Source organism: Henckelia pumila, chromosome 4 (assembly GCF_033568475.1).
Source record: "Henckelia pumila isolate YLH828 chromosome 4, ASM3356847v2, whole genome shotgun sequence".
Classification (NCBI taxonomy): domain Eukaryota; kingdom Viridiplantae; phylum Streptophyta; class Magnoliopsida; order Lamiales; family Gesneriaceae; genus Henckelia; species Henckelia pumila.
Window position 1 is genome coordinate 220,587,832 of NC_133123.1, and position 19,957 is coordinate 220,607,788.

Genomic DNA, 19,957 nt, shown 5'->3' on the forward strand with positions numbered 1-19,957 from the left:
TCCTCCGGGTTCTTGATGAAACCAAAATCTTTTATTGTTTCATCAAATTTCTGGTTCCAACTTCTTGATGCTTGTTTTAGACCATAAATTGATCTCTGAAGCTTGCATACCTTATGCTCGCTTCCCATGGATGTGTACCCCTCAGGCTGCTTCATATAGATTTCTTCCTTAATGTCTCCATTAAGAAAAGCAGTCTTCACATCCATTTGCCATATCTCATAGTCATACCATGCAGCTATGGCAATCAGGATTCTTATGGACTTGAACATTGCAACTGGTGAAAAGGTTTCATCATAGTCAACTCCTTGCCTTTGAGTATAACCTTTCGCCACCAATCGCGCCTTGTAGGTCAATACCTTACCATCAGGCCCAAGCTTTCTCTTGTAGATCCATTTACACCCTATTGGAACAATTCCATCGGGAGGATCTACTAAAGACCAAACTTGGTTTGTATGCATCGAATCCAATTCTGACTGCATAGCTTCAAGCCATAAATTCGAATCCGCATCAGTAATTGCTTCCTTGAAGTTTCTTGGATCACATCCAATGTCGGGTTCATCTTGATCCCCTTCAAGAAGAAGACCATATCGAACTGGAGGTCTAGAAGTCCTTTCGGATCTTCTAGGTGCAGGCGTGTCCAGCAATGGTTCCTGAGGTGTAGCATCGTTATTTTGTATTTCGGGTTCTTCTCGAACTTCTTCGAGTTCCATCATCTCGCCTTTCTTATCCAATAAGAACTCCTTCTCCAAGAAGGTGGCATTCCTAGAAACAAACACCTTTGTTTCAGCAGGATAATAGAAATAATATCCGATTGAATTCTTCGGATACCCTACAAAATAACATAAGCTGGATCGACTATCCAACTTATCTCCCACTGTCTGCTTCACGTAAGCAGGACATCCCCAAATCCTCAAGTACGAATACTTAGGAGCTTTGCCATTCCATAACTCGTATGGTGTTTTGTCCACTGCTTTAGTGTGGACGTTGTTCAACAACAATACCGCCGTTTCAAGCGCATAGCCCCAAAACGAAGGTGGAAGCTCAGTGAAGCTCATCATAGATCGAACCATGTCCAACAGAGTTCGATTACGACGCTCCGATACACCATTAAGCTGTGGTGTCATAGGAGGAGTCCACTGAGAGAGAATCTCATTCTCTTTTAGATAGTGCAAAAACTCGGTACTCAAGTATTCTCCACCTCGATCCGATCGAAGTGCTTTAATACTTTTACCTAGCTTGTTTTCTACTTCAGCCTTGAATTCTTTGAACTTTTCAAATGCTTCAGACTTATATTTCATTAAATATAAATACCCATACCTTGAATAATCGTCAGTAAAGGTAATGAAGTAGGTGTGGCCATATTGAGTCCCAACTCTAAATGGTCCACAAACATCTGTATGGATCAAATCCAACAGATTTTGACTACGCTCAGGTTTTCCCTTAAAAGGAGATTTAGTCATTTTTCCTTTTAGGCAGGATTCACAAGTAGGTAGAGAGTTAATATCAGACATATCAAACATGCCCTCTCCCACTAGCTTGTTCATTCTCCTTGAGGAAATATGGTCTAGCCTAGCGTGCCAAAGGTTTGCTGGGTTTTGACTATCGATTTTCCTTTTGTTTGTTGTCGCCGGTTTATCAATATAATTTATTGGAACGTCTTTTAGTTTTAAGTTGTATAGATCGTTTTCAAGTTGTCCATTTCCAATCAAACATTCATTCTTGTAAATATTGCAAATCCCATTCAAAAAATTGCAAGAATAACCATCTCTATCAAGCATAGAAATAGAAATAATGTTTTTAATTAAATCTGGAACAAATAAAACATCTCTTAATAATAACTTAAAACCGTTCTGCAAAGTTAGACAAACATCTCCAATGGCCGTAGCTTCAACTCTGGAACCATTCCCGAGCCTCAGCTGGGTCTCACCCATTCTAAGCCTGCGACTTCTTGTCATCACCTGCAAATCATTGCAAATGTGAGATCCACATCCGGTATCCAATACCCAAGAAGTTGTATTAAGTGACATGTTTATTTCAATATAGAACATACCCTTTGCAGTTCCCAACTGCTCAAGATATTCCTTGCAGTTGCGCTTCCAATGACCCGGCTTCTTGCAGTAATGGCAAACATCCTTGGATTTTCCATTGTTTGAAGCCTTTGTCTTTTGCTTCTTCTCGGGCTCGACTTTCTTGGGTGGGGCAGAACGTTTCTTGCCCTTCATACTTGGCCCCTTTTTAGCAGAAGATGAGGAGCCCACCAAGAAAGCTGGCTTATCCTTCTTAAGTGTGGATTCATATGTAACGAGCATATTGACCATCTCTTCTAGGGTGGCCTCTATCTTGTTCATATTAAAATTTATCACAAATCCATCAAATGAAGAAGGAAGAGACAGAAGCAATAAATCCACATTGAGTTCATGCTCCAACACCAAATCTAGGGTCGCCAACTTCTGTATGAGCCAAATCACTCGTACCCCATGATCACGGACCGAAGTCCCTTCACGCATGCGGCACGTCATCAACTCCTTAACAGTAGCGAACCTTTCAGCCCTCGACTGAGCCCCAAAAAGTTCCTTGAGTTGCGCGTGAATGTCAGCAGCATTCACCGTGTCCTCAAATCGCCTCTGGAGTTCATCAGACATCGAGGCTTGCATATAGCATTTGGTCTTGATGTCATGGTCACACCATGCATCAAGCTTGGCCAATTCCTCCGGACTTATGTCAGCTGGTGCTTCCTTCGGAGGTGCTTTCTCTAACACGTAGAGCATTTTTTCCGAAGTTAAGACAATCTTCAACTTCCGGAACCATTCCGTATAGTTGGCGCCAGTCAACTTGTTTTGTTCGAGGATCGAGAATAATGGATTTCGCGAATTCATTGTATGAAATACTGAAAAGAAAAACAGACATATATCAATGATTGTTTAACAATTTACTAAGACATAAAATAGGCGAATTTAATTTTATGAATCTCACTCCCACTATTTTAACGATTTCACCACCCTCTAGTGAAAACGGGAAACTTTTTCCTTAGTGAGAACATGGAGTCCAATTGACAAACTTATGGTCCCGAATAATATCAGCCAACCATAATTCTCAAAAGGTAGAGCCCAATTGCTTCCAAAGCAACCCCCATGTGTTTACCTCATGTCCAATAAGGGCCCAATAATATGACGCCGTTTAAAGTGACATGTCAAGATGACCCATCAATATTAAGTTGTGATGGACGGTCGCCATGTGGATCCCCCAATAATATGAGCCGATCCCATGGGAGTTCCACCCAACTTACAACATTTGTCGATCCAATGTACAGCTTTCCGACGGACGGGCCCCCCAATAATATGAGCCGGACCGTATCCGCGGGTAGCATCACATACATTGACCGTTGATGGAAGGTGGGAACATTTAAACAAATTTAAATTTCCTTTATTTATCTTGATATAAATTTTAAATCATATTTAAAATGAGGGATTTTTAATTATAAAAATATTTGTCTCATCATATTCATTTTATTGCATGCTTGCCGGATTCACGCAATTTATGTCTAAACATGCATACAATCATAATATCAAATATTATATAGGATGATCGATTCCATTTCTAATTGACCCGTGGTTGCCAATCACGGGTCTTAGTCCAATCCTAGGTAATATGCAGTATGCAATGCAATCCTATTACATGTGCTTCCAATTTACATTTCTTCAGTCTTTATTGTCTGCTGGGCCCACCATCTTCAAATCTTGATCTCCCACTAAATCTAATGCATTTATAATAAATAACAATGACAAGTAGGGGATACATTTTTAGGGGTGGGAACGGGCTATAAACCAAGCCCACTTTTATTACATATGACATTCATATCGGGCCATAAACCAGGCCCATTAATAAAACCAACAACAATAAAAACAAAATGTAAATTCCTAACATACACCTACAAAATTGGTCATGGCAATCGATCATCCTTATCCAATAACATTTAATTCAAAATTAATTTATTGGATAACATGCAGTGGCAATTCAAATTTAAACAAGATAAAATCATATTTTATATATAAAATCTCATTTCACATATAAAATCATATTTTATCTCTATATCAAATAAAATCATATTTTATCTATAAAATCCAATTTTACAAATAAAATCATATTTTACTCAATATATCATAAGATCATATCTTATCATCAATTGTACCAAAATAATTGATTTCAAAATTCAATTTACGGATAAAACATTAAAATTTTCCAAAAATTCAAATTTATCCAAAAAATCAATTTTAAAATTTACGGACTCGAACAATTCGATCCGAAATCTCGTGAACCAATCAAAAACAATTTTTGACCGGACCAAAAATAAAATTTTATCACATTAAAATTAATTTTAAATAAAAATTTAATTTTTTCCCGCGGGCCGCCCGGGACACTCCCGGGCCGGCCCGCACCCGGGCGCGGGCCGGGGCAGCCCGGCTGCCCCCTTAGGGCAGCAACAATTGCTGCCCTGGCGGCGCCTGGCGCCGCCGCTGGGCGGCTCCGTGCGTCGCCCTGGGCGGCGCCGTGCGCCCCCTTTAGGCGGCGACGGTCGCCGCCCTGGGCGGCGCCGTGCGCCTCCCCCGGGGGCAGCGACCATCGCCGCCCCCTCTGGGCAGCGATCCAATCGCTGCCCGGGTTTTGCCCCGGAAAAAAAAAATTTTATTTAAAAATATTTATTTTGTTTCAAAAACCGAGACTCAAAAATTTTGTACAATTGATTAATTCAATCGTTTGATCTGAGCAACCTGGCTTTGATACCATTGTTGGATAACTGGCGGTCAGATCAATCACGATTGATACCCGGTGCAGCGGAAGTTTAAAATTTTATCATGGAACAATTCCATGGTGTGGGTATCAACCATTCAACGATTAAATTATAAGTGTGTGTAAAATTTAAATAACAATTAATTAAATTTTACCTTCAATCTCGAAGCGAGATTATTGGACACCACACAGATTTCTCTGCGCTTCTTGTATCTCCCAGGAACTGATGAACTCCTTCAATCAGGTCCACGAATGGGGTTTAAATCCCTCTGATAGATTGCACTAGAAAATCTATCAGAAGTTTTTCTGCGAAGAGATTAAACGAATCTGATTCGTTATTCCTGACTGCGATTCAAAATCACAGACCGAAATTTCTCGGGCAGAGAACAGGGAGGGGACGGCCGAAAACTTTTGAGAGAGAGGAGGGTTTCGATTTTCTGTCTCAAAAATTATGAGCTGTTGTGTGTAATTTCTGTACTGCAATAACTTATTTATAATGCAGGCCACTAACACCTTAGGGCCCATTAGTCATAAGCTAGGGCCCGACAAGCAAAGCCCGCACGTTCAGAAATTAATATAAAATTCATCGTGACTCCGATTGATGAACCGATTTCACCAATGTGCACAGAAACCATTTCTGCACATTTTAAAGTCAAAATAAATTTTCCTGAATCCGAATTCAGTGGTTTCCAAAAATGTCCATCCCTATGTCATTTTAGGAAATCCTACTCCCTTACTCTTATTTAAGAAGTCCAACTCCTTAGTTCATTAAATTTAACTCTTTAAATTTAACTATCTCAACGGGGATTAAAACTCCATTACACTGTGTGACCCTCAATGGTTCAGGGATACAGCTAGCCGTGGGCTCACAACTCCTTGTGACTCGGAACAACACTTTCCGACTTGCCCAACGAATCATGGTAAAGCGCCTAGCAACATCGCCCCATGATTCCCTAGGTATCACTGATAGTGCCTACAAGAACCAGTAGATTTTGGTTAGCGTACAGTACGGTCCCTTCATCCATATATCCCGATCGAATCAACAACCATTGGTATATCGAGAGTCGCTCAAGATTCGATAACTATGCAATACATCTTGAAGATCAAATTAGTGACATCGCATGTGCTACTAAGAAACCATTTCTTAAATCACATCAAGTACTCTGGCCAGAGATTTGTCACACTAATATCTCCTCAGATCGCATAGGATATCCACACTCGCAAGTATGTGGTGAATCCTTGACAACAATGCATCGACTCCTATATGTGTCGTAACTGTACCCAATCTCGACACCTGATGACCCCCATAGAGTCGGTAAACGAGTCAAAACACAGCACTAGCATATAGAGTCTCCATGATGTTTCAAGTCGTAAGGACTAATGGTGTACAACCAAAACCGCGGACTTCATCCACTCGATAATTGATAACCACTTGGAAAGTCCGGATAGGGTAGTTCGATTATTCATCCTATGAATATCCATTTGCATGCTTCGAACATCTCCATGTTCCCTACCAATGAAACGTGGTACTCCGCATCGCAAATGCTAGTCTCAAGCTCGAGCGATCCTTATCCTTATTATCGGACGGCTCAATCGACTAGGAACAGTTTAGAATATACAGTGACTATAAGATGTATTTCATGATAGACATCTCCATGTTCTACCACATCTTACATACACTATGGTATATTCAAGGTCTTTATCAAAACAACAATAGTATATCATAATATAACAATATGAAGTAATATAAAGTCATTGCCATTAATAAAAGTGTAAATAATATTAAACAAAAGATTGTTTATACAAAGAGTCATCAAAGCCCATAGCCACACAGTTGGCTCACTGGGCACCCACTCTTACACTAACTACGGACAAAGGTATGGTCCGGGAATCTATTTAAGTTTTGGGAGTACTTATTAGCTTAGTTAAGGCTTATAGAACTTGTGTAGTGATACGGTGAACTTTTGAATATAGGCTTGGAACCTAGGATCCTATTATACTTGAACTAGCCTAGAGGTACGTACACATTGACTGAGATTGCCAGCGAGTATACATGTTTATATGTTGCATTTATTTGGCATTATTATATGGCATGATGTATGCTTTACCGTCTTCTATACTCATATGTCATGTGCATATACACGTTGAGCCTATACCTTGTTATACCTGATTATAGAGCCGCTCAGCTCTATACTCGATAGTCTGTCACTGAGAGTACCGCGACGGCGGGGGCATTTATGTCTGTCTACTCTGGTGTACTAGACGAGTGTGGTTGCACCCAGAGGTTGATCCGTGCGGTGGCAGCACTCATATGGCGCCGGTTCTGAGCATGACTTTTCAGAAGACCCTGTACCAGTCATCATGTTGCATGCATTATATACATATGTTTACTCATGTTTATGTACTGGGCGTAGCGCTCACGTCCTAATTGTTATCTTGGACACCCTATTCCATGGGGCAGGTCACAGGATGGACGGAGCTGGTAGTTCAAGGCAGGACTAGGGAGCAGGAGTTTTGAAAGTTTTTATACAGCATGATTTATTAGCTGTATAATGTTTAATTTTAAGAATTTCGATATGGTTGTATCACTACAGATTTAAGCCTGAATTATATTACTAAGCTGATATGTAAATTATGGTTAAGTTTTCGCACGTTTTTACTCTGTTAAGTATTTTGCTTAATGCATGCTATTAGTTGCCAGTTAGTAGGTGATTCCATGCAGGGTCACTACATTTTTGGTATCAGAGCATGCATAGATTTTGGGATTAGTACTTGGGATTTAGTTTAGTCTTGAGTAATTCTTGCGCATTTGGGATTTTAATGTGCAATTTTTTTTCAGGATATGGCTGACGAGAGTCACGGTAGTGTTGGCCAGGGACGTGGTCATCATCATCGTCGCCATCATCATCAAGATGATCATCGTCCTCATGAGGGTCGACGTCGCTATACTATTAATAAATTCATGCAGGTAGGACCGAAACCCTTAGTGGGAGGCGAGAATCCTGAACAAGCTAGAAGCTGGATGTCTAAACTTGAGAGCACGTTCCGAGCTTTCGAGTGTACTGAGGAGCAGAAACTGGAAGTTCTAGAATTCGTTCTAGAGGATAGAGCACGTTTTTGGTGGGATGCCAAGGTTGCTCAGGCACGTACTGAGAGAGGACAGGTGACTTGGGGGGATTTCTGTCGGGAGTTTCAGAAATTATATTTTCCTCCGGCTGTTCGCCAAGCACGATCTATGGAGTTTCTTACTTTGAGGCAAGGATCAATGACTATTGATCAGTATCAGCAGCGATTTCTTGATCTGCTACCTTTCAGTCCCCATATCAATGAGAGTGATGCGTCGAAATATGATATCTTTTTACAAGGTTTGAACCAAGATATCTACTCTCAGGTTGTCGTCTGTGATGACCCGGTGTCTTATGAGACTTTGGTGAACCGTTGCCGTCTTGTGGAGACCAGCAACAGGCGTGGACAGTTGATGATGCCAGCACAGCCTAGTGGATTTATTGAGCCTCGAGCTCAATCTGTTGTGCCATCTGTACCTACGTCTTCTTCTACTCCTACTACTTCGTCTGGTTCTCGTGGTTCACGAGGTACTTTTCGCTTTGGGAAGAAGAAAAAGAAGGAGGAGTTTTGTAGCCACTGTGGTGGGAAGCATCCTGCAGCTTCATGTCGGAGAGCTACTGGGGCGTGTTATATTTGTGGTCAGCAGGGACATCTGCGGAGAGATTGTCCTCAGCGTATGGGTTCTGCTAGTGGATCGGGATCCCATGTTGGATCTCAGGCTTCTATTGTTCCACGTCAGCAGCCAGCACCACAGAGTTCTTCTGGTTATCGTCCCCAGACTCAAGGGCAGGTGTTTGCTCTGTCTCAAGAGCAGGCTACAGAGGAAAGCAATCGCATGTTGGCAGGTAACTTCTTGTTATGTGGTATTCCTGCACTTGTATTAATTGATATTGGAGCATCGCATTCCTTTATTTCTAGTCGCTTCGTTAAGAGACATAGATTACCTTACATATCATTAGATATGGATTTAGTTGTATCTACTCCGTTGGAGCAGGAGGTAGTAACTAAGCGTCTAGTGATGGGTTGCCTTCTGGAATTTGAGGGTAATGTGTTATCGGCTAATTTGATGATATTAGCGATGACGGATTTTGATTGTATTTTGGGAATAGATATGCTGACTTTGTATCACGCTACTGTGGATTGTTATCAGCGTCTGGTACAGTTTCATCCCGTTGAGGGTGATAGCTGGTACTTTTATGGTGAGGGTGTGCGACCTCCAATGCCACTTGTTTCGGCTTTGAAGGCATGTCATGTCTTGGAGTCAAGTGGGGAGGGCTACCTCATCTATGCAGTTGATATGTCCATGAGTAGTACGGGTATTGATCAGCTACCGGTTGTCAGCGAGTTTCTTGACGTATTCCCTGATGAGATTCCTGGTTTTTCTCCGGTTCGAGAGTTTGAATTTGGTATTGATCTAGTACCAGGAACTACGCCTATATCCCGAGCACCTTATCGTCTGGCACCGTCAGAGATGAGGGAATTGAAACAGCAGTTGCAAGATCTGCTTGATAAGGGATATATTCGTCCGAGTGTTTCTCCGTGGGGAGCACCTGTTTTGTTTGTCAAGAAAAAGGATGGATCGATGCGATTATGTATTGATTACAGGCAGTTGAATCGTGTCACCATCAAGAATAAGTATCCTTTGCCGCGGATTGATGATCTGTTCGATCAACTACAGGGTACTTCTGTCTATTCGAAGATAGATCTGAGATCTGGATACCATCAAATGCGGGTACGAGACTCAGATATATCTACGACTGCTTTCAGGACTAGATACGGGCATTATGAGTTTCTGGTGATGTCATTCGGTTTGACGAATGCACCGGCAGTCTTTATGAATCTGATGAATCAAGTATTTCGAGAATATCTGGATAGATTTGTCATCGTCTTCATAGATGATATTCTTGTCTATTCTCATGACAAGAATGAGCATGCACAACATTTGAGGATTGTTCTACAGACGTTACGAGATAAGCAGCTATATGCGAAATTGAGCAAGGGTGAATTCTGGCTTGATCGGGTAGTATTTCTCGGTCATGTGATTTCTAATGAAGGAATATCTGTTGATCCTAGTAAGATAGAGGCAGTGCTGAACTGGTCTCGACCAATAACGGTTGCTGAGATTCGTAGTTTCTTGGGTCTAGCTGGATATTACCGTCGGTTCATCGAGAATTTTGCACAGTTGGCAAGGCCTTTGACTCAGCTTACACGGAAAGATGTTACCTTCATTTGGTCCTCGGATTGTGAGGAGTCATTTCACGAGCTGCGTAGACGTCTTACTACTGCACCTGTGCTAGCTCTACCTTCTGGATCAGGAGGTTATGTTGTCTATACTGATGCCTCTGGTCAGGGGTTAGGATGTTTTTTAACAAAGCATGGACATGTTATTTCCTATGCTTCTCGACAGCTGAAGACGCATGAGAATAACTATCCAGTGCATGATCTCGAGTTAGCCGCCATTGTATTTGCGCTCAAGATTTGGAGACATTATCTTTATGGCAAGAAATTTGAGATATTTACGGATCACAAGAGTTTGAAGTATTTATTCACTCAGGCAGAGTTGAATATGCGACAGAGACGCTGGATGGATCTCCTGAAGGATTATGATTGTGAAATCAAATATCATCCAGGTTCTGCTAGTCTTACTGCTGATGCCTTGAGTCGGCAGGTGAGACTGTCTACACTTCAGACTAATGAAATATCTCATATGATTCAAGAGTGTTGTTCATTGAGTTTTACTCTCAAGCACAAGAAAGGGAGGAATGGGATTTGTTTGTATACTATTCTATCTGAGCCAGTATTGTATTCTCGGATCAGAGATGCTCAGATATCTGATGTTAAGACTCAGCGATTGGCACGTCTAGCCAATGGAGTTAATACATCTGGATTCCATTTTCAGGCAGATAGTTTATTGTGCCTATCCAATAGAGTGGTTGTACCTAATGTTGCGGAGCTTAGGAATGATATTCTATCTCAAGCTCACAGGAGTCGATTATCAGTTCATCCTGGAAGTATGAAAATGTATAAGGACTTGCGAACTAGATTCTGGTGGAAGGGGATGAAGCGAAGTGTGTATCAATTTGTTTCGAGATGTTTGGTTTGTCAACAGGTCAAGGCTGAACATCGACGACCAGGTGGATTACTGCAGAATCTTGAGATTCCTAAATGGAAGTGGGAGCACGTGACTATGGATTTTGTTACCCACTTGCCTATGACTTCACGTCAGTGTGATGCTATCTGGGTTGTCGTTGACCGTTTGACAAAATCAGCACATTTCATTCCTTATAACCGGGAGTATTCTTATGATCGCATGGCACGCTTATATATCCAGGAGATTGTGCGATTACATGGGATTCCAGTGAGTATTGTCAGTGATAGAGATCCGCGATTTACTTCACGTTTTTTGGGTAGTTTTCAGCAGGCGTTGGGTACCACTCTGAGTTTGAGCACTGCGTATCATCCGGAGACTGATGGGCAGTCAGAGCACACTATTCGGACGCTGGAGTATATGCTACGTTCTTCTGTCATGGACTTTGGTTTATCTTGGCAGGATCAGTTACCTTTGATTGAATTTGCCTACAATAACAGTTATCATCGTAGTATTGATATGGAACCTTTCGAGGCATTGTATGGTCGACGGTGTCGTACTCCGTTATTCTGGGATGAAGTCGGGGAACGGCAAGTCGAGGGTCCTGAATTGGTGCAGCAGATTGTAGACAAGGTAGATTTGATCAAGCATAGGATCAAAGTTGCTCAAGATAGACAAGCCAGTTATGCGAATATTCGCCGCAGGCCACTTCAGTTTGAGCCTGGTGAATATGTTTTTCTGCGAGTATCACCTTTCAGGAAGGTGATGAGATTCGGTGTGAAAGGCAAGTTGTCTCCTCGTTTCATTGGGCTTTCCAGATACTGGAGAAGATCGGAGATGTTGCTTATCGTTTGGCTTTACCGCCATCTCTTTCCAGTATACACAATGTTTTTCATGTGTCGTTGCTTCGACAGTACATAGCTGATGAATCTCATGTGATTCAGTCTACTGATATTCAGCTAGAGCCAGATCTGTTTTTTGTTGAACGACCAATCTGTATCCTAGACAGGAAGGAGAAAGTTCTTCAGAACAAGACTATACCACTTGTGATGGTACAGTGGCAGCGCCGAGGCGTTGAAGAAGCAACTTGGGAAACTGAGAGTCGTATGCGAGCAGAATATCCTGAGTTGTTTGCTTTGTATTTTTTATTACCATGTAAGATGTAATTACCGTTGTTGTAATAAGACATGGTTTGATGTTTCATATTGTTATCTTGATATGTCTTTAGATGTTATTTCGCGGACGAAATATCTAAAGGTGGGGAGAATGTAGTAACCCAGATACCATTTTAAGATAATAATATGTTAAACATGATTAAGGGTTGATATTTAACCAATTTTGGAGTGTTATTGGACTTCAGAAGTAAAATTTGAGCTTTTTAATTTTGGGCCGGATAGTAAGTTCCGATCCCGGATAGTAAGCTCCGATCCCGGATAGTAAGCTCCGATCGGAACGGAAGCTCCGATCCTGGAACGGAAGTTCCGATCCCCAGCTGCCACAAATTTGGCTATAAATAGGGCCGTTCGGAGTTCATTTTCAATTACGAATTCCCGAGTTTCCTTCTTCAGTTATATAGTGTGAGATATACACTTGAGGGCCCTATCGGTTATAATAGAGGTTCTGGAATAACCAAGGTGTGGTTATAGTCATCCGGGACTAGCGACTCCAAAGGGCTAACTACGGACTAAGGTATGGTCCGGGAATCTATTTAAGTTTTGGGAGTACTTATTAGCTTAGTTAAGGCTTATAGAACTTGTGTAGTGATACGATGAACTTTTGAATATAGGCTTGGAACCTAGGATCCTATTATACTTGAACTAGCCTAAAGGTACGTACACATTGACTGAGATTGCCAGCGAGTATACATGTTTATATGTTGCATTTATTTGGCATTATTATATGGCATGATGTATGCTTTACCGTCTTCTATACTCATATGTCATGTGCATATACACGTTGAGCCTATACCTTGTTATACCTGATTATAGAGCCGCTCAGCTCTATACTCGATAGTCTGTCACTGAGAGTACCGCGACGGTGGGGGCATTTATGTCTATCTACTCTGGTGTACTAGATGAGTGTGGTTGCACCCAGAGGTTGATCCGTGCGGTGGCAGCACTCATATGGCGCCGGTTCTGAGCATGACTTTTCAGAAGACCCTGTACCAGTCATCATGTTGCATGCATTATATACATATGTTTACTCATGTTTATGTACTGGGCGTAGCGCTCACGTCCTAGTTGTTATCTTGGACACCCTATTCCATGGGGCAGGTCATAGGATGGACGGAGCTGGTAGTTCAAGGCAGGACTAGGGAGCAGGAGTTTTGAAAATTTTTATACAGCATGATTTATTAGCTGTATAATGTTTAATTTTAAGAATTTCGATATGGTTGTATCACTACAGATTTAAGCCTGAATTATATTACTAAGCTGATATGTAAATTATGGTTAAGTTTCCGCACGTTTTTACTCTGTTAAGTATTTTGCTTAATGCATGCTATTAGTTGCCAGTTAGTAGGTGATTCCATGCAGGGTCACTACATCTGGTCTGGTAGATATCATCCCATACATGATACTTCCTATGGCTGACGCATATGGTACGTGTGTCATTTTCTCTATTTCTTCGTCAGTCTTGGGAGACATTGACTTGGATAGAGAAACTCCATGGCACATAGGTAGATGTCCTCTCTTGGACTCATCCATAGAAAACCTTTTCAATATGGTGTCAATGTAGGTTGCTTGAGTGAGTCCTATCATTCTCTTAGATCTATATCTATAGATCTATATTCCTAAAATATAGGACGCCTCACCCAAGTCCTTCATCGAGAATCTACCTGACAACCATATCTTTGTTGACTGCAACATCCCTACATCATTTCCAATGAGTAGTATGTCATCAACATAAAGCACTAAGAATGTCACAGCATCCTTAACCACTTTCTTGTACACGCAAGGTTCCTCTGGGTTCTTGATGAAACCAAAGTCCTTTATTGTTTCATCAAATTTCTAGTTCCAACTTCTTGATGCATGTTTGAGACCATAAATTGATCTCTGAAGCTTGCATACCTTATGCTCTCTTCCCATGGATGTGAATCCCTCGGGCTGCATCATATAGATTTCTTCCTTAATGTTTTCATTAAGAAATGCAGTCTTCACATCCATTTGTCATATCTCATAGTCATACCAAGCTGCTATGGCAATTAGGATTCTTATGGACTTGAACATTGCGACTGGTGAAAAAGTTCATCATAGTCAACACCTTGTCTTTGAGTATAACCTTTTGCGACCAATCGTGCCTTGTAGGTCAGCACCTTACCATCAGGCCCAAGTTTTCTCTTGTAGATCCATTTACACCCTATAGGAACAATTCCATCGAGAGGATCTACTAAATACCAAACTTGGTTTGCATGCATGGAGTCTATTTCAGACTGCATGGCTTCAAGCCATAAATTTGAATTGGCATCAGAAATTGCCTCCTTGAAGTTTCTTGGATCACATCCAACGATGGGCTCACTTTGATCCCCTTCAAGTAGGAGATTAAGTCGATCAGGAGGTCTAGAAGTCCTTTCGGATCTTCTAAGAGGTGGCGTGTCAATTATTGGTTCCTGGGGTGTAGGGTTGCTATTTTGTATCTCGGGTTCTTCTCGAACTTCTTCGAATTCCATCATTTTGCCTTTTCTTTCAAGTAAGAATTCCTTCTCAAGGAAGGTGGCATTCCTAGAAACAAACACTTTTGTTTCAGTAGGATGATAGAAATAATATCCGATCGAATTCTTCGGATACCCTACAAAATAACATAAAGTGGGTCGACTATCCAACTTATCTCCCACTGTCTGCTTCACGTAAGCAGGACATCCCCAAATCCTCAAGTACGAGTACTTAGGAGTTTTGTCAGTCCATAATTCATATGGTATTTTGTTCACTGCTTTAGTGTGGACATTGTTCAACAACAATACCGCCGTTTCAAGTGCATAGCCCCAAAACGAGGGTGGGAGCTCAGTGAAGCTCATCATAGATCGAACCATGTCCAATAGAGTTCGATTACGACGCTCTGCTACACCATTAAGCTGAGGTGTGGCAGGAGGAGTCCACTGAGAAAGAATTCCATTTTCTTTCAGATAGTTCAAAAACTCGGTACTCAAGTATTCACCGCCTTGATCAGATCGAAGTTCTTTAATACTTTTTTCTAGCTGGTTGTCTACTTCATTCTTGAATTCTTTGAACCTTTCAAACGATTCAGATTTATATTTCATTAAATATAAATACAAATACCTAGAATAATCATCATTAAAGGTAATGAAGTAGGTGTGACCATATTTAGTACAAATACTAAATGGGCCATAAACATCTGTATGGATCAAATCCAATAGATTTTGACTACGCTCAGGTTTTCCCTTAAAAGGTGTTTTAGTCATTTTTCCTTTTAGACAAGACTCACAAGTAGGTAGAGAGTTTATATCTGACGAATCAAACATTCCCTCTCCCACTAGCTTGTTCATCCTTCGTGAGGAAATATGACCTAGCCTAGCATGCCAAAGGTTTGCCGGGTTTTGACTATCGTTTTTCCTTTTAATTGTTGTTGCCGATTTATCAACATAATTAACTGGTACGTCTTTCAATTTTAAGTTATATAGATCGTTTTCAAGTTGTCCACATCCAATTAAACATTCATTCTTGTAAATATTGCAAATCTCATTCACAAAATTGCAAGAAAAACCATATCTATCAAGCATAGAAATAGAAATAATATTTTTAACCAAATCTGGCACAAATAAAACATCTCTCAAAAATAACTTAAAATTGTTCTGCAAAATTAAATAAACGTCTCCCACAGCTTTGGCTTCAACTCTAGAACCATTTCCGAGCCTCAACTGGGTCTCACCCATCCTAAGCTTACAACTTCTTGTCATCACCTGCAAGTCATTGCAAATGTGAGATCCACATCCGGTATCCAATACCCAAGAAGTAGTATTAAGTGAAACATTTATTTCAATATAAAACATACCCTTTGCAGTTCGCAACTGCTCGAGATATTCTTTGCAGTTACGTTTCCAATGGCCGGGTTTCTTACAGTGATGGCAAACATCTTCATATTTGTTCACATTTGAAGCCTTTGACTTGTTCTTCTTCTTGGGTCCAGTTTTCTTGGTTGGGGGAGAACGTTTCTTACCCTTTGCACTTGGTCCCTTCTTAGAGTTAGAAGAGGAGCCTACCAAGAGTACTGGTTTATCCTTCTTTAATGTGACCTCATAAGTGACAAGCATATTGACTATCTCTTCAAGGGTGGCCTCTATCTTGTTCATATTGAAGTTCATCACAAAACCATCAAACGACGAAGAAAGAGAGAGAAGTAATAAGTCCGCATTTAGTTCGTGCTCCAATGTCAAATCGAGTGTTACCAACTTTTCAATGAGCCCAATCATGTGTACCACATGCTCACGGACCGAAGTCCCATCTCGCATGCGACATGTCATGAGCTCTTTGACAGTGGCATACCTCTCGGATCTCGACTGAGCTCCAAAAAGTTTCTTGAGGGTCTTGTGAATGTCAGCAGCATTCACTGCATCCTCAAATCGCCTCTAAAGTTCATCAGACATCGAAGCCTGCATGTAGCATTTGGCCTTGATATTATGGTCCCACCATTTATCAAGTTTGGCCAACTCTTCCGGACTCACATTAGCCGGGGCTTTCTTCGAAGGAGACTTTTCTAACACGTAGAAAACCTTTTCCGAACTTAGAACAATCTTTAACTTACGGAACCATTCCGTATAGTTAGCGCCAGTCAGTTTGTTTTGTTCGAGAATAGAAAATAGCGGATTGCGCGAATTCATCATAATGAAATACTGAAAAGAAACAGACAATAATCAGTGATGTCTAATTAATTTACTAAGACATAAAATAAGACGATATTATTTTTATGAATTACACTCCCACTATTTTAACGATTTCACCACCCTCTAGTGAAAACGAGAAACTGGTTTTCTTAGTGGGAACATGGAGTTCAATTGACAAATCATAGTCCCGAATAATATCAGCCAACCATAATTTTCAAAAGGTAGAGCCTAATTTCTTCCAAAACAACCCCCATGTTTTTACCTCATGTCCAATAAGAGCCCAATAATATGACGTCGTTTATTGTGACATGTCAAGATGACCCACCAATATTAAGTTGTGATGGACGGTCTCCGTATGGATCCCCCAATAATATGAGTCAATCTCACGGGAGTTCCATCCAACTTACAACATGTGTCGATCCAATGTACAGCTTTTCGACGAACGGGCCCCCCAATAATATGAGACGGACCATGCCCGCGGGTAGCATCTCATACATTGATCGTTGATGGAAGGTAGGAACATTTAAACAATATTTAAATTCCCTTTTGTTAATCTTGATATCAATTTTAAATCATATTTAAAATGAGGGATTTTAATTTTGAAAAATTTGTCTCATTATTTAAAAATTTGTATGCTTGTGGGATTCATGCAATTTAGTCTAAACATGCATACAACAATAATATCAAATATTATATAAAGGATGATCGATGCCTAGATCTACTCGACCCGTGGTTGTCAATCACGAGTCTAAGTCCAATCCTAGGTGATATGCAAGTATGCAATGCAATCCTATTACATTGAGCTTCCACTTTACATTTCTTCGGTCTTTATTGTCTGTTGGGCCCACCATTGTCTTCAAATCTTTATCTCCCACTAAGTCTAATAAATTTCGATAAAAAGTAGGGGATACATATTTAAGGGTGGGAACGGGCCATAAACCAGGCCCACTTTTATTACAAATGACAAATCAAATTGGGCCATAAACCAAGCTCATTCATAAAACCCAACAGTAATAATAAAAATCAAATGTAAACAACCTAACATACACTAAAAAATTGTCCATGGCAATCGATCATCCTTTTATCCAATTATTTAATTCAATTAAATGATTGGATAACATGCAATTCAAAGTGACAATAATTGTAAATAGATAAAATCATATTTCATACATAAAATCTTATTTTATATATAAAATCATATTTTATCTAGTTTATCCATAAAATCATATTTTATATATAAAATCTAATTTCATATATAAAATCATATTTTATAATCAATTGTACCAAATTGATTAATTTTAAAAATTTTAATTTATTGGATTAAATTATAAATTTCCAAAATTTATCCAAAAATTAATTTTCTTAAAATTTTGGGCTCAAAACAATTTTTACCCATTGTCTCGTGGACCAACTGAAACAATTTTTCAATCGGGCCAAAAACTGGGCCCAACAACAATTAACGGGCCGAAATCCAAAATTTCAAAAAAATCAAATTTTAATTTTTCTGGGCTGCCCGGGACAATCCTGGGCAGTCCCCGACTGTCGGGCTGGGGGCCCAGACCCGTCGCTGGGCCGCCGAGCGCGGCCCAGCTGGGCGTCGGGCTAGGACAACGTTTGCCCTAGCCCAGCACGCTGGGCTGCTGGGCCGCGCTCGTGGCCTTGCTGCGCGCAGACAATCTGCGCGCAGGGCAGCAGCTGCCCGCTGCCCTTTCGTGCAGCGGGCAGCCTCCCGAAAAAAAAAAATTTTTTGTTTTATTTTTCTGAAAAATCGAGGCTTTGTACAATCGAAAAATTTTAATCGTTTGATCTGAGACAACCTGGCTCTGATACCACTGTTGGAACATGTTCTCGGATCAGTCAGATGTGATACCCGTAGCAGCGAAAGTTTAAAATTTTTATTTTCTGATCTGGAACGATTCCAGATCATGGGTATCAAATCCTAACGATTAAAACAAACATGTAAAATAAAACAGAATTAAATTTTACCTCTCAGGTCTCAACTTGAGGTTATGGACTCCAACAAAAAATTTTGCTCTTCTTGTATATCCCAGGAACTGATGACTCGATCGATCAACTCCTGAAACAGGTCCACGAACAGAATTCTTAATCCCTCTGATAGACTGCACTAGAAAGTCTATCAGAAGTTTCTAAGAAGAGAATTTAACAGATCTGATCTGTTAAACCAGACTGCAATTTTTGAAAATTGCTGACTGGATTTTCGAACACAGAAGAGGAAGGGGCGGCCGAACCCTAGGGAGTGAAAGCTCTCTAGGTTTCAAAAATTATGAGCTGTTCTGTCTAATTTCTGTACTGCAATAACTTATTTATAATGTGGGCTGCTAACAGCTTAGGGCACATTAGTCATAAGTTCAAGTCTGACAAGCAAAGCCCGCATGTTCAGAAATTAATATAAAATTCATCGTGACTCAAATTGATAAACCAATTTCACCAATGTGTACAGAAACCTTTTCTGCATATTTTAAAGTCAAGATAAATTTTATGAATCCGAATTCAGTGATTTCTAAAAATGGCATCCCTATGTCATTTTAGGAAATCTCACTCCCTCTACTCTTTAATAAGAAGTCCTACTTCTCATTTGCTAAATTTAACTCATTAAATTTAATTATCTCAACGGGGATTAGAAATCTATTACTTGTGTAACCCTCAATGGTTCAGGGATACAGCTAGCCGTGGGCCCACAACTCCTTGTGACTCGGAACAATAATTTCCGACTTACCCACCGAATCATGATAAGAGCGCCTAGCAATATCGGCCCATGATTCCCTAGGTATCACTGACAGTGTCAGCAAGAACCAGTAGGTTTTGGTTAGCGTACAGTATGGTCCCTTCATCCATATATCCCGATCGAATCAACAATCATTGGTATATTGAGAGTCGTTCGAGATTCGATAACTATGCAATACATTTTGAAGATCAAATAGTGACATCGCATGTGCAACTAGGAAACCAAGTAACCTAAAGCACATCATGTACTCTGGCCAGAGATTTGTCATACTAATATCTCCTCAAATCGCATAAGATATCCACACTCGCAAGCGTGTGGTGAATCCTTGACAACAAAGCATCGACTACTATATGTGTCGTAACTGTACCCAATCTCGACACCTGTTGACCCTCATAGTGTCGGTAAAGGAGTCAAAGTACAGTACTAGCATATA